The sequence below is a fragment of the Schistocerca nitens genome, chromosome 6 (assembly GCF_023898315.1).
Source record: "Schistocerca nitens isolate TAMUIC-IGC-003100 chromosome 6, iqSchNite1.1, whole genome shotgun sequence".
NCBI classification, from domain to species: Eukaryota; Metazoa; Arthropoda; class Insecta; order Orthoptera; family Acrididae; genus Schistocerca; species Schistocerca nitens.
This window is the reverse complement of record NC_064619.1, coordinates 552787565-552805934: the sequence shown is the minus strand read 5'-3', so window position 1 is coordinate 552805934 and position 18370 is coordinate 552787565.

The window sequence follows — 18370 nt, the reverse complement described above, 5'->3', positions numbered from 1 at the left end:
TAAGTGTGTGCATTTGATTTCTTTGTTATTGTAATTATGAAAAATTTTTTTCAAATCTGTATTGGCCACTGCCCAAAACAATTTGTAAAATTTTTTGTGGGGAGCATGGGGGCTATGTAAGTAGGCTGTTTAGGTTTTCTTATTGGTAACGCCACGTAGCGCTCTGTATGAAAATCACTAGCTGTGCTGTGTGCAGTCTGTGGTTAGTTTGCATTGTTATCTGCCATTGTAGTGCTGGGCAGCTGGATGTTAACAGCTGTTCCCGGGTTCGATTCCCGGCGGGGTCAGGGATTTCCTCTGCCTCGTGATGGCTGGGTGTTGTGTGCTGTCCTTAGGTTAGTTAGGTTTAAGTAGTTCTAAGTTCTAGGGGACTGATGACCATAGATGTTAAGTCCCATAGTGCTCAGAGCCATTTGAACCATTTTTGTTAACAGCGGCTAGCGTTGCGCAGTTGGAGGTGAGCCGCCAGCAGTGGTGGATGTGGGAAGTGAGATAGCGGATTTTTGAGTGCGGTTGATCTGGATGTGTGTCCATCTGAAACAGTACATTTGTAAGAATGGATGTCATGAACTGCTATATATATTATGACTTTTGAACATTATTAAGGTAAATACATTGTTTCTTCTCTATCAAAATCTTTCATTTGCTAACTATGCCCTTTCAGTAGTTAGTGCCTTCAGTAGTTAGAATCTTTTATTTAGCTGGCAGTAGTGGCGCTCGCTGTATTGCAGTACGAGTAACGAAGATTTTTGTAAGTGATTTGTGAAAGGTATAGGTTAATGTTAGTCAGGGCCACTCTTTTGTAGGGATTATTGAAAGTCAGTTTGCGTTGCGCTAAAAAATATTGTGTGTCAGTTTAAGCACAGACATGTACAATTTTTCTAAGGGGACGTTTCATTGGAATACACCCCCTGGAATGCGGTTCATGAGTGGCTGCATAAAATTTCGAATTATCAGATTGGCATATTTTCAGTCAGGGTGCTTGGGATAACCACGAGAGTGCTAATGCTGTCATACAATCGCAACCCAGACCTTAACTCGATATGTAGGTCCTGTTCGTCTAGCGTGCAGACAGAGCGGTTGCAGGCCGTGAATTGGCCTCCTTCTAACCAAAACACACCTATCACGGGCAGGGGGACAGAGAAAGTTGTCATCAGAAATCACAACAGCTCCAGTCTGCCCTCAAATAAGCTCTCGCTTGACACCACTGAAGTCGCAAATGGCGGTGGTGTGGGGTCAGTGGAATGTACGCTACAGAACGTCTGGCTCGGAGCTGTCCTTGAAGCTACAGATTTATAGCCTTTTTGTCACTGTGGTGTCAGCTGTTACTCTAACTGCTGCTACAGACGCAGTACGACTCAAAGAGCCATACGCCGAACATGATTGTTTCCCTTGCTGGCAGTGTCACGTGGTCATCCGGAGCACAATCTTCTCTCGACTGTACAGTTTCATGACCACCGCTGCCAGCAACCGTGTACAGTAGTTACATTCGTGCCAAGTTTTCCTGCAACGTCGCAGAAGGAAAATCCAGCATCTCGTAGCCCTGCCACACAGCCTCGTTCAATCTGAGCTACGTGCTGATAGTAGCGTCTTTGTCGCTTTAAAGGCGTTCTTGACTTACGTGAACTCACCACGTCGAGTCTCAAAGGTAGCTAACGCTCACAACCGTTATCGCGTGTACCTAAAGTCAGCCTGATTTATTGATTTACATACTTATAGTGGACCTAATAGTGCTACTGTTACTGAATTGGTGCTAAATTTGAATACATACTATGTTTCAAATGTAGAAACACGTCTACCAAGTTTCGTTTATGTCGCAAAAATGATTCTTGGTAGTCAGATTTTTTCCGCTAGTCTGTTTAGAAATATAGTTTTTATTCAGTTCCCCTTAAAATAAAACATCTTATTTGCTCCAAGGAACAGTGCAACCTCAGTCGTGGTTCATGTATAACCCAAAGAATGCAGAAGTAACTAAGTGAAATAACTTACACCCAGCGACTGAATGAAAATACCCACGTACCAGAGACGTGTCTCAGACGATTGTATTACATTAAGCGAAACCACTCAGACCCAGGGAGTGAGAGATAAACATCCATAGCTGATGTGGCCTCCGACACCGGTTTCACTTGGTTGTTTCGTTCTACTGAAAAACAAAAACAGCTGAACGAAAAAAAAGAATTGATCAGTTGTTTATTAAAACCAGCCAATTTGTCCCATTGATATCTTTGAGAGTGGCAGCCAGTCGTACCAGTGAAACGTCAAAAAAAGAAAAAAAGCCTAAACAAGCATCGGCTGCCAGTCCCGAATGAAGTAAAAAAGGCAATACGCCAACAAGTCTCAACGAAAGCTAGATCAGTTTTGTACAACTATTGTAATTAGCCGCCACAACAATAAAGATCCACGAGAAACGTAATTTTTGTGAGGCTTCATAAACTATTCATCGGAAAATGGAAAGGCATTTTACAAGATTATCGCTTAGGCAATCATCAACTACAACGCAACACAGCTCATGCAGGTCACATTCGAAGTTAATATCAACTGCTGTAAACTATCTGCAGTTCGGTTAGCCTCACAAGGCAAATTAAACTGCAGTCGTAGTAGGTCTCGTATTGTTGGAAAAGTTATGTCACTTGAGGAAGTATTGTAAGGAATTAATCAAATTGGCACGATTTCATAACTTGAAGGCTGAGTATTATGTTTGACACTGTGAGTATATACGTCATATATTGATACCTTTGTTACACTGTACCAGCTCGCAGTGCGTTTGAATTATTATGTAATCACAAACTACCAATACGTTTGGTAGCAGTGCTGTAGACTGTTTAGTTAATGATGGGATCTAACTACCCTGACACTGTGGGTTTACTACCATAAAAGGCACAAGACATACCATGTAGTAAGAAACTATGACAAGTAACAGAAGACTAGAGTATCTTTCAACGTGCTCAAGTGCACCATCAGATTTCGAGTGTAAATATGTAGACAGTCGCTTTTGTCATGCATGAAATGCAGTGCTGTTGTTATGATTCGTGAATAATGTAACGAGGGATGCTTCCAGTCGGCAAACTGCTACCATTGATAAAACACAGCAATGATACTATAAATTTTATCACTTTTCGATTCTGCTGTCATCCGGTGTTCAAATGGTTCAAATGCCTCTGAGCACTATGGGACTTAGCATCTGAGGTCATCAGTCCCCTAGAACTTAGAACTACTTAAACCTAACTAATCTAAGGACTTCACACACATCCATGCCCGATGCAGGATTCGAACCTGCAACCGTAGCAGTCGCGCGGTTTCAGACTGAAGCGCCTACAATCGCCCGGCTACTCCCCAAAAGTCTGTAATGTATTACGAATCGACGAGTAAATTTACCCTGTAGTGTTCTAAGTCCAAGTTTGTACAGAAGACCCGTAAAGATAAGGACATTTTACACGGCATTGTAAATGAACTTTAAGAACATTTGTGGCTAGAACAAGGTGAAAAGTAAAAACTGTTATCCAAAACGATAATACGAATAATTTTAGGACTCGAGGTCCTGTATTCGGCATCAGAAATGATTAGTAAGCTGCCGGTACCCATAAAACGAGGTGAGAATCAACAGAATTAAAAAATAATAAATGGTGTGTATTACCGTCACAACTGTCATTTGGAGGACTCATTATTTACAATGACGTGAATCAGCAAATCGTCGGCCCTTAATATGTTCATTCGGCAGTAAGAATTCTTTATTACCTTTGAACTACAAATTAACTGTGAACTGATTCAGAAATCAAAATCTGAAACATGGCTGCGAAACTTTAACTGTGTAAATCTGAAAAGGTTGAAAAATCCGCTATCCAGTTCGAAAACAAAGGTTTATTAACCCTTGGCTGGGTATTTTTTGAAAAATATCTTTTCAGGAAAGAGTTGTAACAGAAGTAAGTTTTGTAACTGTTCCCGGCTGTTGTGACCGAGTGGTTCTAGGCTCTTCAGTCTGGAACCGCGAGAACGCTGCGGTCGGAGGTTCGAATCCTGCCTCGGGGATGGATGTGTATGATGTCCTTAGGTTAGTTAGGTTGAAGTAGTTCCAAGTTCTAGGGGACTGGTGACCTCAAATGTTAAGTTTCATAGTGCTCAGAGCCATTTGAACTGTTATCTTCCGCACTCTAAAGCTACGTGTAGAATCACTTTGCTACATAAATGTCTTAGAGATTTTATATTTGATATATACCTCTAAAATTGTTGCATTTATTAGTGACCTTCTAGAAGCAATAGTCATATTGCTTTAATGTAAAGTTATGCTCCTTAAATCCAGCAAGGCGCAGTGCTTATGCGCATGTAGATAGTGCCAAGTTCTTTCCCATTTTCGCTATAGCTGAAGCTTCCGTAGTGTTAAGCGGAAGTCTATTCTTCCTGCTGACGTTTTTATAGCTTATATTTGCTCTCCTTTCCCCATGTATTTGTAAACGGTGAATTTTTGTAAACAGAAATCTAACTTCCCAAAGCTGGATTTATGTACGTTTTATTCTGTCAGCAAATGTATTAGTAATTTTATGCGTAATGTATACCAGTAAATATATTACATAGTTAATAGCCTTGTAGAGAAAATTTCACGCCTGTTAATGTAAAATGCTGTTATTCAACACAAGCAAGGTGCTGTATTACGCGGACGTATTTAGCGTCCTCTGCAGCCCGATTTTTTCTGGTCGCTTGAGCCTGTATGTTTGTAACATTTGGGCTTCGTCTCTGGCGTGATATACATGTAACTTACGCAAATATTTTATCCTGTGACTGCTGTAACAATTTTATGTTGACGAGAGCGTCTACCTATGAGCATTTATCAGTGAGCATTCATTCTGAAGTACGGTATAGGTATTGTGCCTGCCATGTAAAGCCATGGCTTGGGATAATTCTTGTTTTGTCAATTTTCTGTATGACAAGAGCCGCTCAGCTTTATTTAACATAATGTACCATCGCGTGGTATAACAAGTGAGTATACTCGTACTTACATCACAAATAATTTTCTATTAATATTTCGTTATGTTTGTAAAAATAATTTTGTACCTAATTTTATACATTTCTAGGGCCCACTTTTTCTGAAGATGATATTTTTAAAAATACCGAAACCTGGATCAGGGACTTATAAATCTTTGTTTTGCCACTGGTTGCCTGATTTTTCAACATCTCCTGATTCAGAAATTTTGTTACAAATTACTAAACCGTTACTGACACTATATCAGTAATACCTGAGTAATTGTTCTAGTATTGCTACTGTTTTTGAGCGAGTACAACTTCCACAGATGTTAGAATACTATTGTCTACTGAAGTAATCAACTATTCCAGCGGTAAGCATACACTTCATCAAAAAGATATAGTGTCGTTATAATTATTAAAATAACTGCCTAGAAATAGTAACTGTTTATTATGAAAATAATAAAATTCAGTAACCGGTTTTTTTCTGCAGTTGCCGGCCACGGTGGCCATGCGGTTCTAGGCGCTTCAGTCCGGAACCGCGCTACTGCTACGGTCACAGGTTCGAATCCTGCCTCGGGCATGGATGTGTGTGATGTCCTTAGGTTAGCTAGATTTAAGTAGTTCTAAGTTCTAGGGGACTGATGACCTCAGATGTTAAGTCCCACAGTGCTCAGAGCCATTTGAACAGCCATTTTTCCTGCAGTTAAAATAAATGTTGTGACCTCTTTGTGGAAAGTAATGCACAACTTCTTGCGACTGATCATTGTGAAACCCTTCTCTAATGAACAACTGGAGCAACTGCTTCTATGACTCACACGTTGTTTAAACGTCACTCCTTGTTCACGTCTCGAATATGAGTGAACAGCACAAGATTCTTCAGTTTCCTGCAGCATTCAGTGTAGTGTACTTTAAGACAGGCGTGCAAAACGCGTGGTGTGGATAATATATCAAGATTTTTTTATAATTTAATACCATGACGTTTATCGACTCTAATTGCCATCTCAAAATCATAAATCGTTTACATTTTCTCGATCCTAATCATTACTATATGATCATACATATTTTCAGTGGGATAATACTCTGGGCAGCGAAGAAGTTCAACCGAGAAAGCAGGTTCAGCTGGTTGGGTAAGGAAAGCCAGTTGTTGGCGAATCCAGTGCCAGTGTTCTCGTCCACAAGAGACAAACCTGTGTGTGGTAGTGTATCAGGTTGATGACACGTGTCGCAAAGACCAGTCGGGCTAACACCACTGTGATGTAGGTTTTCGTTGGTCGGGATCAGGTTGTGAATGTCCACTGGGGGCCGAACCTGACAACCACCCTGGGTTCAGTGTGGGGCGGTGGTGGGGTGAGTGGACTGCTGTATTCTGTTGTGGGGTTGTTTACCACTGAGGGCTACGGCGGGCACGAAGCCTCTCTGTCGCTTCTAGGTCCACAGTTCAATACAATACAATCGACAATGTTGTAATCGAAATTAAGCAGAGCGATCGGGCAGAATTTGTCCGTGTCTGCACGTCCGGTTTTCTTCGGAATTTGAACCATTTTACCAACCTTGAAGGGTTAGGATTCAAAGCCCCTTGGATCACCTCATCTACCAGTGACGTAATGGTATCACCTACAGAGGCCAAAAATGTATATAGAATTTCTTAGGAATACCGTCGAAACCCGCCGATGTTTGCAGTGTTGAATCAACAGTAAGACAACATGTATTATCGCAATTAAAGGCACTAGGAAAGTGATCATATAGGGCGTTGGTAGCTACGCACTCAGGTACAACCGTATCAGTAGCAAGGACATGATACAGGTCGTAAAGAAATTATCGGTCACTGTGGAAATGCCACGTTGGGATGTCCACATGTGACCATTGGTGTGACTAAGGAACGTGATACATGCTCCTTTGCGACGCGTTCTCAACCAGATAACGTGAAATGAGAGGGTCAGTTCAGCCTCTACGAAGGAGCGGGCTTTTGATCGCACCCTGAGTCCTTCCAGTTGTTGCGTCTTTAAATGAAGAAATTTCGTCTTGACATAGCGGACGCCCATAACACGTGAGGTAGCTTGTTTGGCACCGTCGTCAAATTGACGCAAGACGGAGTCATAAAATGCCTGAGTCCGACGGAGATCCCTTGCCCTCTTAGCACCGTAACGCATTAACGATTTCCAGAGCAAAGCTTTGGCGTGCCCTGACCATTATTCCCTAAGGGAAGGATAACGGTCCTGCGAACGCAAGCTATAGGCCCAGACCTCTCGACCGATAATCTGGAGAGAAGGATCCTTTCAGAGGATTGTGTTCAACAGCCAGGATAGGTGATACAGTTTTACTGGTTGCGGCACATGATTTAACGTTACAGCTACGGCATGGTGATCAGTGTAACAACCGAGTATCACGTCTATAGTCAAACAGCTGTCCGCATAAAGAGTCATAAAGATGAAAGCAGTCGAGTCGACTGCTCGAAGTGGCTGCAAAATGCGAATACCTGACGAGATTGGAATGTTGGCAGATTCATGAATCTTGTGTTTTCGAAATTTCTTACTGAAATTAAAATTAGGAGTGTGATCCACAGGACGCAAAACACAATTAAAATCTCCGCGTAACAGAATTTATCTACGCAACGACCTGGTCCTGAAAGGTTATAAAAAAGAATTAAAGTAAGGCCACAAAAGCTCAAGCTATTCTGCGGCCGTTATCAAGAATTTCGAAAACAGTCAGTGCTATTCCCTCTCCGTAAAATAACGCATTATCTGTAGATAGTACGGGAGCCCGATTAAAGAAACTAGAAAAGCCGGGAGTTGAAAACTTTTCAAGTAATACTTCTTGCAAAAATATCGCGTCTGCAGCTGAATCGTAAATAAATTGTCGCAGCGCCCTAAGTCTAAACTCGGAATTAATCCTGTTCACATTCAAGGTAATAAAGGTATAGGCCTGTGTGGTATCGACAGCTACGAAGCCATGGCGCAGGTACAAGTTCTTAGGTTGGTACTACGACACAGCGCCCTCTAGTCTGCGCTGTAAAGGTCAATGAGCGCCGCTCCAGATTCTGCCCATTTGTTTCCCAGTCGATGACCACTACTTAATAGTGGGCGAGCCACTACAGAGTTTCCCTTTGTAACTTCTAGCCGTTGTTAGATTTGATTGATGGACAGCTTCGCACCTACGTGCTCATCTCATCCAAACTTAAGTACAATTGATGTATTCATGTTATTATGTGGTGATATAGTAAAACCACTCTTAATTGCAGTACCAAGTCTTCTACCTCACCTGATCCTCCTAGCTTCCTACATTCAGCCTACCCTTAAGTTTACAGGAGCAGATCCACGCGCCGCCTTCCAGGCGGGATACAAAAGCCTGCATCTATTGATTACCAAAATTATGCTGTTGATTACTTGCAAATGACAGTTAACGATTCATAGCAGAATCAACGGATGAATCTGAATGTGAAGAGGCGGCTCCCTCTCTTCCACCCTCTTTCTTTCACTTTTCGCAATGCAGCGTTTTCAGATTGAAAACGGTGTTTGTTGCGGCTGTACTGGAAGGCGAAGACCGCACGGGGCAACAAGGTGGGGTCCTGTGGAAATTCAATATCAGGCACTGAGGATACGCTCACTCTTCCACGAGTGGGCGGTGCGGCTCCTGGGAGTCAATGGAAACGGAAAGTGACGGTACGTCTTTCACCGTCTCTAAATGTGCCGCTGGCACACTTGGGCCGATCTCGTTCTGACCAACAGCGGCCTCTGCCATGCTTTCTCCATCCGAAGGCGTAGGGTGGGAATACGTTACAGAATCTGGGACGCCGGCCGCAGTGGCCGCGCGGTTCTGGCGCTGCAGTCTGGAACCGCGAGACCGCTATGGTCGCAGGTTCGAATCCTGCCTCGGGCATGGATGTGTGTGATGTCCTTAGGTTAGTTAGGTTTAACTAGTTCTAAGTTCTAGGGGACTAATGACCTCAACAGTTGAGTTCCATAGTGCTCAGAGCCATTAGAATCTGGGACGTCTGGGTTGTTTGTAGATACAGTACGGAGCTCCGGAACAGGTCTATCCTCATATGATTCCATAGGGAGGTCTCGGTCTCGAGGATCAGGTCGAAGGGAGAGCTGGACGCTCTTGAACAGCAACCGAAATATGTTATCCGATCTAAACTCAGGGAGGGGAGAAGCCTCCTCCACCAGAATTTTTTCAGTACAGCGGAAAAGCGAAGAGACATCGTCTGACTCCTCACCATCTTGCGTCCGTCTACGCTTGTTTCGAAGTGAAGGTGACGGTGGCGCGGAGGATGCAGTGGCGAAGTTGCTATGTGAAGCAAACGGCGGAAATGGCCGGGTCCATCACGCAGTGGCTCGCCTTACCCCCCAGAAACATCGTTAGGCACAGTGGCTGTCACTTGGGGAACAAGATACGTTGAAGTTAGGCTTTTTCGTTGTTCATAAGCGGATTTTAAGACCTTCACACGACGCGGGCAATTTGTACAGAGGTGCCCACTCTCGTTAGATATAAAACAGGTCCTTCTAGTCCTGTGTAAATTATGTGTACCCGTTATCCACACACCTGCAAATGACATGGAATATTCCGTTTCACCACCATGTTCACAGATCGAACACCACTATAAACTTGTAAACGATGTTGAGCGGAGCAGCGTTCCCGCCATATATTCCGTATATCACCAAAAGGAGGCGGGACGGTTTTGAGGAAACTGCCATCAACTTCCGGGAGAAGGTTAAATACCCTAACAATTGTGTATTCTCCCTCCGCATTCGCCAAAGTAACCATCCTATTAGAGTCACTGCGATGAGTGAAAGGGACCTATTGTCCGTGCCGCAAATAGAGCCTCTCAACTTGTCGCCGGTCTATAAATTTGACATAAAACACATCGATTCAGAGCCGGCCGTTGTGGCCGAGTGGCTCTAGGCGCTTCAGTCTGGAACCGCGCGACCGCTACGGTCGCAGATTCGAATCCTGCCTCGGGTATGGATGTGTGTGATGTCTTTACGTTAGTTAGGTTTAAGTAGTTCTAAGTTCTAGGGGACTGATGACCTCAGATGTTAAGTTCCATAGTGCTCAGAGCCATTTGAACCATTTTTGAACATCGATTCTGAATAGAAAAAAAGCTGTGTGAACCTGTTCTGAACTGACCTCTATCGTATCTACAAGCCAATCATGAATTTCTAACGGACTCGGCTGCACTAAAACTGTGCGTAGAATGCTCCTGAGAGTCACAGATTTCACGGCGCAAGACAACGACGCGTCAAAACGGAATCACATGCCAAGAGACAAACAACGATGTGCCGCTCACGACTCACAAGAGACTTAGGACAAAGAAGGAAGCTCTCGGAGCGCGACGATAGAGGAGCGAACAGGCGAGAGCTTCTGGCCCGCAGTGCGAAGCGGAAGATAACCGACTGAGCTATCCAAGCACGATTCACAACTCATCCTAACTACTTTACTTCCGCTACTACCTCGCCTCGCACCTTCCGAACTTCACACGGAGGAGAACTTCTGTTACGTTTGGAAGGTAGGAAACGAGTTACTGGTGGAGGTAAAGCTATGAGGAGCGGTCGTTACCCATGCTTGGGTAGCTCAGTCGGAGCAGGGACGGTAGCTCAGGGCTAGCTGCCCTCTGTAGTAGAAAATAATAACGAACAAAATGAGATAAAAAAGTCAATAGAGAACATCCCGCGAAAGACGAGGGAAACGAGTTCGAGTCTCGGTCCGTCGTACAATTTTAATCTGGCAGGAAGTTTCAGATCAGCGCACACTCAGCCGCAGAATGAAAATGTAATCTTGCAATCCCGTGCGTTATCACGAATGGTAACATGAGGGATGTAACGTTATATATAGGAGCCGGTAGGATACAGTTATGTCACAGCAGCTATTAGACTATAATTTCAATTCGTGGACAGACTTCAGACGCACAATATTACCTCGTTGCATTTTTTGCGAGACACTAGAGAAATAAGCTATCACTCTGATTGTAGGCAATGCAGTATCAAACATTTATTTGTAAAGTCCCTCACGGTATGTGATAAATATAAGTTTTTGAGATAATTCGTTAGTCGTTGGCTGGTTGATTTAGGGGAGGAGCCCAAACAGAGAGGTCATCGGTCCCATCGGTTTAGAGAGGGGAAGGTTGGAGAAGGAAGTCGGTCGTGCCCTTTCAAAGGAACTATCCCGCCATTTGCCACAGTATATTTAGGGAAATCACGGAAAACCTAAATCAGGATGGTCGTACGCTGGTTTTGAACTGTCATCCTCCCAAATGAGAGTGCAGTGCGCTAATACCGCGCTACCTAGCTCGGTTCTTAATGATACGGTAGAATTTAGTTCTGGAATTGACACTGACAGAGAAACATCGCAACACCAAACAATTGTGAAACTAATGAAAATTCGGGAATACCTTTGTCTAGGAAACATATGTAAGTTGTTAACATTGCAAGATCAAAGGTTAATGAAAGCACGAAATAAGCTGCTGAAAATGTGAAATTCTGGTGCATTAATAACCGGCGTAACCCACAGAATTTTCAATGCAAGCATGGAACGTGCATGCATTATGTTTCACAGGTACCGGATGTCAGTGTGTGGGACGGAGTTCCAGAAATTCCATATCCGTTGCACCTGGTCAGTCAAAATAAGGAAGGTTAATGCTGTTTGTAGATGACGCCCGATGACGTCCCATATATAATCGATTGCAGACAGATCTGGCCATGGAGCAGACGAAGGCAACACGTCGAACACTGTGGAGAACATTCGGTTACAACAGCGGTGTGTGGGCGAGCGTTGTGCTGATGGAAAACAGCTGCAGTGCTGCTCATGAATGGCAACACAACAGGTCGAATCACCAGACTGTTGTAAAAAATTAGATGTCAGGTTTCTTGGGATAACCAAACGAGTGATCCTGCTGTTGTAGGAAATCGCACCCCAGACCATAATTCCAGGTGTAGGTCGAATGTGTCTAGCATGCTGACAATATGGACTTCTTCTAACCAACACACGGCCATCACTGACACCAAGGAAGGACCAGCTTTAACCACAAAACGCAATAGACCTCCAACCCACCTTCTAATGAGCTCTCAATTGAAACCTCTGAAGTCACTAGTGGCGGTGATTTGGGGTCAGTGAAGTGCTCTATACAACGCATCTGGCTGGGAGCTGTTTCCGAAGTAACCGATTTATAACGTGGTGACAACTGCTGCTCACAGTGCCTCAGCAGCTGCAGTGCGATGCACCAGAGCCAAACGCCGAACACGACGATCTTCCCCCTCGGCAGAGCCAAGTTGCAGTCCGTAGGCCGGTCATCTTGCAACCGTAAATTCACGTGACAACGCTGTCGTCAATCACATACAGTGCCTACATTCCTACCAAGTGTTTCTGCAGTATTGCAGAGGGAGCATCCAGATTCTTGTAACCTTATTAGAAGACCTCGTTCAAACACAGTGAGGTGTTGATAATGACGTCTTTGTCGCCTTAAAGGCATTTTTGACAAAATCAACTACCACGTCCAATCTCGAAGGTAACTAAGGCTCACGACCGTTACAACGTGTATTTAAAGCAAACCTGCTTTACTGCCTCAGTTTGGTGCTACCAGCGCCACTCTTACGCTACTGGAGTGGAATTAATAAACATCATCTTTCAGATGTAGAAACACGCCTACCGACTTTCATTTATGTCGCACAACTCTGTCGTTTCTTCCGTCATTGTAATTTCTATCTAGGAACTCTTCATTCTATGATTTCATAAGTTCAATTGACGAGGAGGAAGACGGCGATTGTGTGTGACGAAAAGAAGCGATGCCACATCGTCGTGAGGAAGTGTTAATGATGAAAGTAGACTGCGACGTGACATAGCGTGTAAGGCTTCTTAGCAAATTATCACCACTGTTTTTTAACTAAGTGTTGATGAATGGTGGAGGATGAGCAAAAGAGTGCAAGTATTATAGTTGTTCAATCGCAGACAGCCTTTTGTGAAGCATTAGATAAGTTTGGTAGACAAGGACAACTGCAACGCCTCAATCGAAAAGCTGATGTTGAAAAAAAATTTTAGCGGTCTTCATTTCTTCTTAGCTTATTGAAGAGTAGCAGTAGGTGAAGAGGGACTTAACGAATACCTGTGGACTCACCGTTCAACTGCCGTGACCCAACGCTTCGTATGTGGGACGGCAACGGACGTCTGGGCAGCACGTAGGTTTGCCATTTCTCAGTTCATTATGGCGGCGCTGGCGTGAATTATTATTAGTCTGCGGCAAAATAATCCACGCTGTACGGGCGTAAGCGGATATTACGAGGCGTACGCTGGCCGTGTGCTGTGGTATTAACTCATTAACATTAACCATAATTAATGGGCCGGCACAGTGCCGGCAGCAGTTCGCTGCCGCTCGTAATGACATTCAACAATAAATAATCCATTATCACATTATAAATACGGTAATGATAGCTTAATTACTATCACAGTTCAATATATAGTAATTAGTTTACAAACTCGCTTCATTGTCGACAGTTTTGCAGTTTCATGCACTAAAAGTACTCAATGCGATATTCGTCACGTGTTTGGTTCACGCAATTCACGTGTCAGTGCCTCACCAAAGTTTTTACGGCAGATCAGCTTCCGGCAGCAATTTCCCTGCAATGAAATTCGGACATGTAAATTTCTGAAGAGAAAGAAGAATATTTCGAATGCGGGATGTAGAACATACGAGAGGAAAGTGCAATGATCGAAAGAAGAGAAAGAAAAGAAAGGAAAATAAAAAATACATGGCTACTATTTTGTGTGGGTCAAAGCAGTTTATATCTATGACATGTCTCAACAGATCAACACATCTCTGTTGTTTTAAAACGCATAGTTTAACTCCAGTAAGTTTTGTATGCTGTAAAGTATTCCAGCGTATTATTTTAAACAAATCCTGAGACAGAAACGATAGAAATGATGGAAGTTGTTTGTTGTTTTGAATCCGGCGCCACCATGTTAGTAGCACCTAAACATTAGCAGACAACTGTTTACAATTTCAATTTCTGTCGTTTCCCCGCAACACTTACTTTAAAAAATACATATTACAGTTCTTTCGTGAATAACAGACTGGCAGGAAGGCATTTTCAGAGTTTTTTTCTGGTCTTAAAGGCAAATTTGGCCAACGGCCTAGCGACAGTGGTAACACCGATTCCCGTCAGAACCCGAAGTTAAGCGCTGTCGGGCATGTCTAACACTTGGATGTGTGACCGTCCAGTCAGGCGAACGATGCATGCGGGATGCACTAAACCCTTGTGAAGGAAACTGAGGAGCTACCTGACTGAGAAGTAGCGGCTCCGGTCACAAAAACTGACAATGACCGGGAAACGGTGTGCTGACAAACGCCCCTCCATATCCGCGTCCTTTGATGCCTATAGTCTGAGGATGACACGGTGGTCGGTCAGCACCTTTAGGGCATTCCTAGACCTGTTCGTACGGAGTTTAGTTTAATGGGATATTTTATTCAGTAATACGACGCAATTCGCCTTTCTAATGTCATTTCCTCTTTGTTACATGTTTCGAATAACCATGAAGCGAAGTATGTAGTGCGTAAAGGTAGCTTTTGTAATCCAAAAGTTTACGTAATTCTGAATGACGGAATTGGTATTCCGCCTATATCCTCTTCCCGAAAATCCTGAGAACATATTTTACTGTGTCTGGATCGTTTGCAATATTTCCTTCTTACAGCGTTAAAGCAGAGGTTTCTTCTTGTTGTATTATAGGAAATCCAAAGTGAAATTACAGAAGTAAAACAACTGCAGTAAAGGTAACCAGCGGAACTAAAATTTACGTATTTAAAGATAATATCTCTTGAAGCACCCTCACTGATTAAATATAATTCCTTTACACTTTGCATTATAATCAGAAAGATTACTGCATCTTTTAATGATGTAGCTGGCACTTTTTATCAAAACACGTCCACCAGACGCTAATGTTTGGGGCTATTAACAAGGAGGACGTCGGCTTCAGATCTGTGACGTCATGGCAACTCCCCTCCATGTAGGAAACAATCCAGTTGCATGCATCACAAATGTTATGCAACGGGACATTTATGGTCGGGGAAACCCTGGAACCGCACTCACTTGGCGAGTGTGGATTTCATAGTTAAATACAAATTACGTCCGGAAATAAAATAACTGTGTAGTGACTCGTACTGAAAATTACGTGCAAATAATACTAACGAGATTGTAACTGTAGAATAAATGGAAAAGTCAAGTTTAGAGCTTCGATTAACGGTGATGTTAAAGTCATCTTCCACGCAAGGGAGTACAATAAGGGTTTTTTTTCTTTTTCTCTTTCGTTTTCTTTTTTGCTTTAAAATCTTCAACCCAGCCTTCCTTTCTGCGGACGTTAAGCCACTCCTCAGACACTAAAATCCTTTCACTGAATGGTGCCTTTTGGCCGCAAGCTCCCCTCCCAACGCCCCTCTCACTTCTCATCCACACCTTCGCCAGTTTATTTTCATCACTTCAAGAGGATACCTTCACTGAAATAACACAAAACAACTATAAAGGTAATACATGATAAATAATACTGGTACGGAAATGGAAATGCCTTGTGGCCAGGGCCTCCCGTCGGGTAGACCGTTCGCCTGGTGCAGGTCTTTCGAGTTGACGCCACTTCGGTGACTTGCGTGTCGATGGGGATGAAATGATGATGACAAAGACAACACAACACCTAGTCCCTGAGTGGAGAAAACCTCCGACCCACGCGGGAATGAAACCAGGGCCGTCAGGGATTACATGCCGTCGCGATGACCACTCAACTAACAGGGGCGGACAATAATACTGGTAATATGCTTTCACAGAAATACAGAAAAAGCAAAGCCCTGTTACAAGGCTGGCCCATTTCACCTGTGCTATTCAGAATCCGTATATAGACGACATACACAGATAGCAGTCTCACGATTGGATTCTCGAATGTAGAAAATGGTGTTAAATATTTTAGACAAGATATATCTGCACCACTTACGGTTTTCTGATTACCAGTCCATTACGCGGAAAATGGGGAGGAATCAAGATATAAGTAATCACCGAGCAGTGGTATACAAAAATGGGGGTTTGCAGCTTAATTATCACAGAATATCTCATTAATGACCTGAATTAATAGTAAGTTGAGGGGAAAATTAAAAGAAAGTTCACAATTTTTGCTGGCTATTGATATATTTTAGGGAAAAAAACAATTTTAAATTAAGAAATTAACTAAACAATCAGCTCTGGGAGTAAGGTCGCGGATAACAGCGGCGACGTTTCCTGACATGGTGTTACTCGTGGAAGACATTCTTACCAAGTCCCATAAGAGTTCGGGGAATATGTGTGCGTCGGCACGGAAGAAGGTCATGGCCGGTATTGCCAAACCGATATACTTATATGGATATGGTGTCTGTCCCCGCAGTCGCGCTATCCTCTGTGTCCTCGGGGAGGGAGTTGGCACCATATCTACACACACCAGTCACCTGATTCCCTAAATTCCGGGAAGAGAGGCTTGATCATTAACACCACGTTCAGTCACACCACAGATGTGTTCGATCGGGCTCATCTCTGACGCACATCAATTAGAATTCTCACTGTGTTCCTCGAACCACTCCGCCGCACTCACGGTGTTTTGACATGGCTTTAAAATATACATATTCCGCGCTACGGCCGTCGGGAAACATGACCGTCAGTAAGGTATGTATGTGTACTTATATGGATGTGTACCTATAGCTATCTAGAACGAAATTAGAACTATATTAATACCTTCAGCTGTTGACGGGCGTTGTTATATATCAACGGGGCCAGGTGAAATTCTGTGCCCCGAGCGGGACTCGAACCCGGCAGACGCTCTATCCATCTGAGCCACCGAGGACACAGAGGATAGCGCGACTGCGGGGACAGACACCATATCCATATAAGTATATCGGTTTGGCAATACCGGCCATGACCTTCTTCTTCTGTGCCGACCCACACATATTCCCCGAACTCTTATGGGACTTGTTAAGAATGTCTTCCACGAGTAATGAGTGTGTTGGGGTGGGACACTACGATCGTAGTGTGTGGACACACTAGGTGAGAAGGTGGGTCTCGCGGGAGGCGTGCGGGAGATACTTCTGCAGTCGCACTATCCTCTGTGTCCTCGGTGGCTCAGATGGCTAGAGCGTCTGCCACACAAGCAGGAGATGCCGAGTTCGAGTCCCGATCGGGGCACACATTTTCACCTGTCCCTGTTGATATATATCAACGCCCGTCAATAGCTGAAGGTATTAATATAATTCTAATTTCGGTATGTATGTAGTCTGTAACCAGTGTATGATACCATTTGACCGTCAAGATGCAGGCACGAGAACCATTGGACCCATGGATGGACATCCAGAGCATAACGAAGCAGCCGCTAGCGTGTCTCTGTCCCGCAGTACAGGTGTCAAGGAGAAGTTCCCCTCGAAGACAAGGGATTCGCGACCTTAAGAAGTAGTGATGAAGATGGTATCGGTATTTATTACACCACTCTCTACCACTGTGCCAACGTCTAGTGCCGATGGTAACGTGTCCATTTCAGTCGCAGATGCCAATGTTCTGGTGTTAACATTGACACATGAAGGGGTCGGAGGCCCATCATAAGGCGAGTTCGGTGCACTGGGTATTCGGACGCACTTATAATCTGGTCAGCATTAAAGTCTGATGTTAGTTCGGCCACAGTTCGTCACCTGTCCTATTTTACCAGTCTCTCCAGCCTACGACGTCCTACATCTGTAATGAGAGGAGGCCTCCGAACCCCACGACGTCTGGACCTGACTTCACCTTGATTTTGCCACGTGTTGAAGACACTCACCACAGCACTCCTCGAACACCCGACAAGTAGACCAGTTTACAAATTCTCGTGGTGAGCCTCTGGGCCATCAAAATATGCCCTCGGTCAGACTCAGATAGATCGGCCGCCTTCCTCATCCTACATACGTACGGCACGCTTACTGATACTACATGAACCGTTCGTAGGTCTGACTAGAATTCATTCCTCACCAGATGATTCAGCTATCGCCTGGACTGGTTTATATCCTTATTAGGTCGGTTGTCATAATGTATTGTCTGTTAGTGTACATGCGGTAAATTTTAGCTTTATTTCAGTTTCTCGTCGTCTGAGTCAACGAAAGTATTGCTTCCACTGTGGACATCTCACGGAAGGCCGCGAAGGTAAAAATTAGCGGACTTTAAGATAAAACGGAAAATACCAGCTGTCGTTCATCTTTCGAACCATTCGCAACTGGAATAAGGAAACGGAGAAATTGCAGTCGTACGCAAAGAACCCTCCGCCACAACATATTTAACTTATTTGCAGTTGTAAGTTTATCACATGCCGAGTACACATAGAGTGCCTGAGAAATGTTGCGATAGACTTGCAAGGGTTGTAAGAGGTGGAGCAATAAATCGAGGCCGGCCGGCGTGGCCGA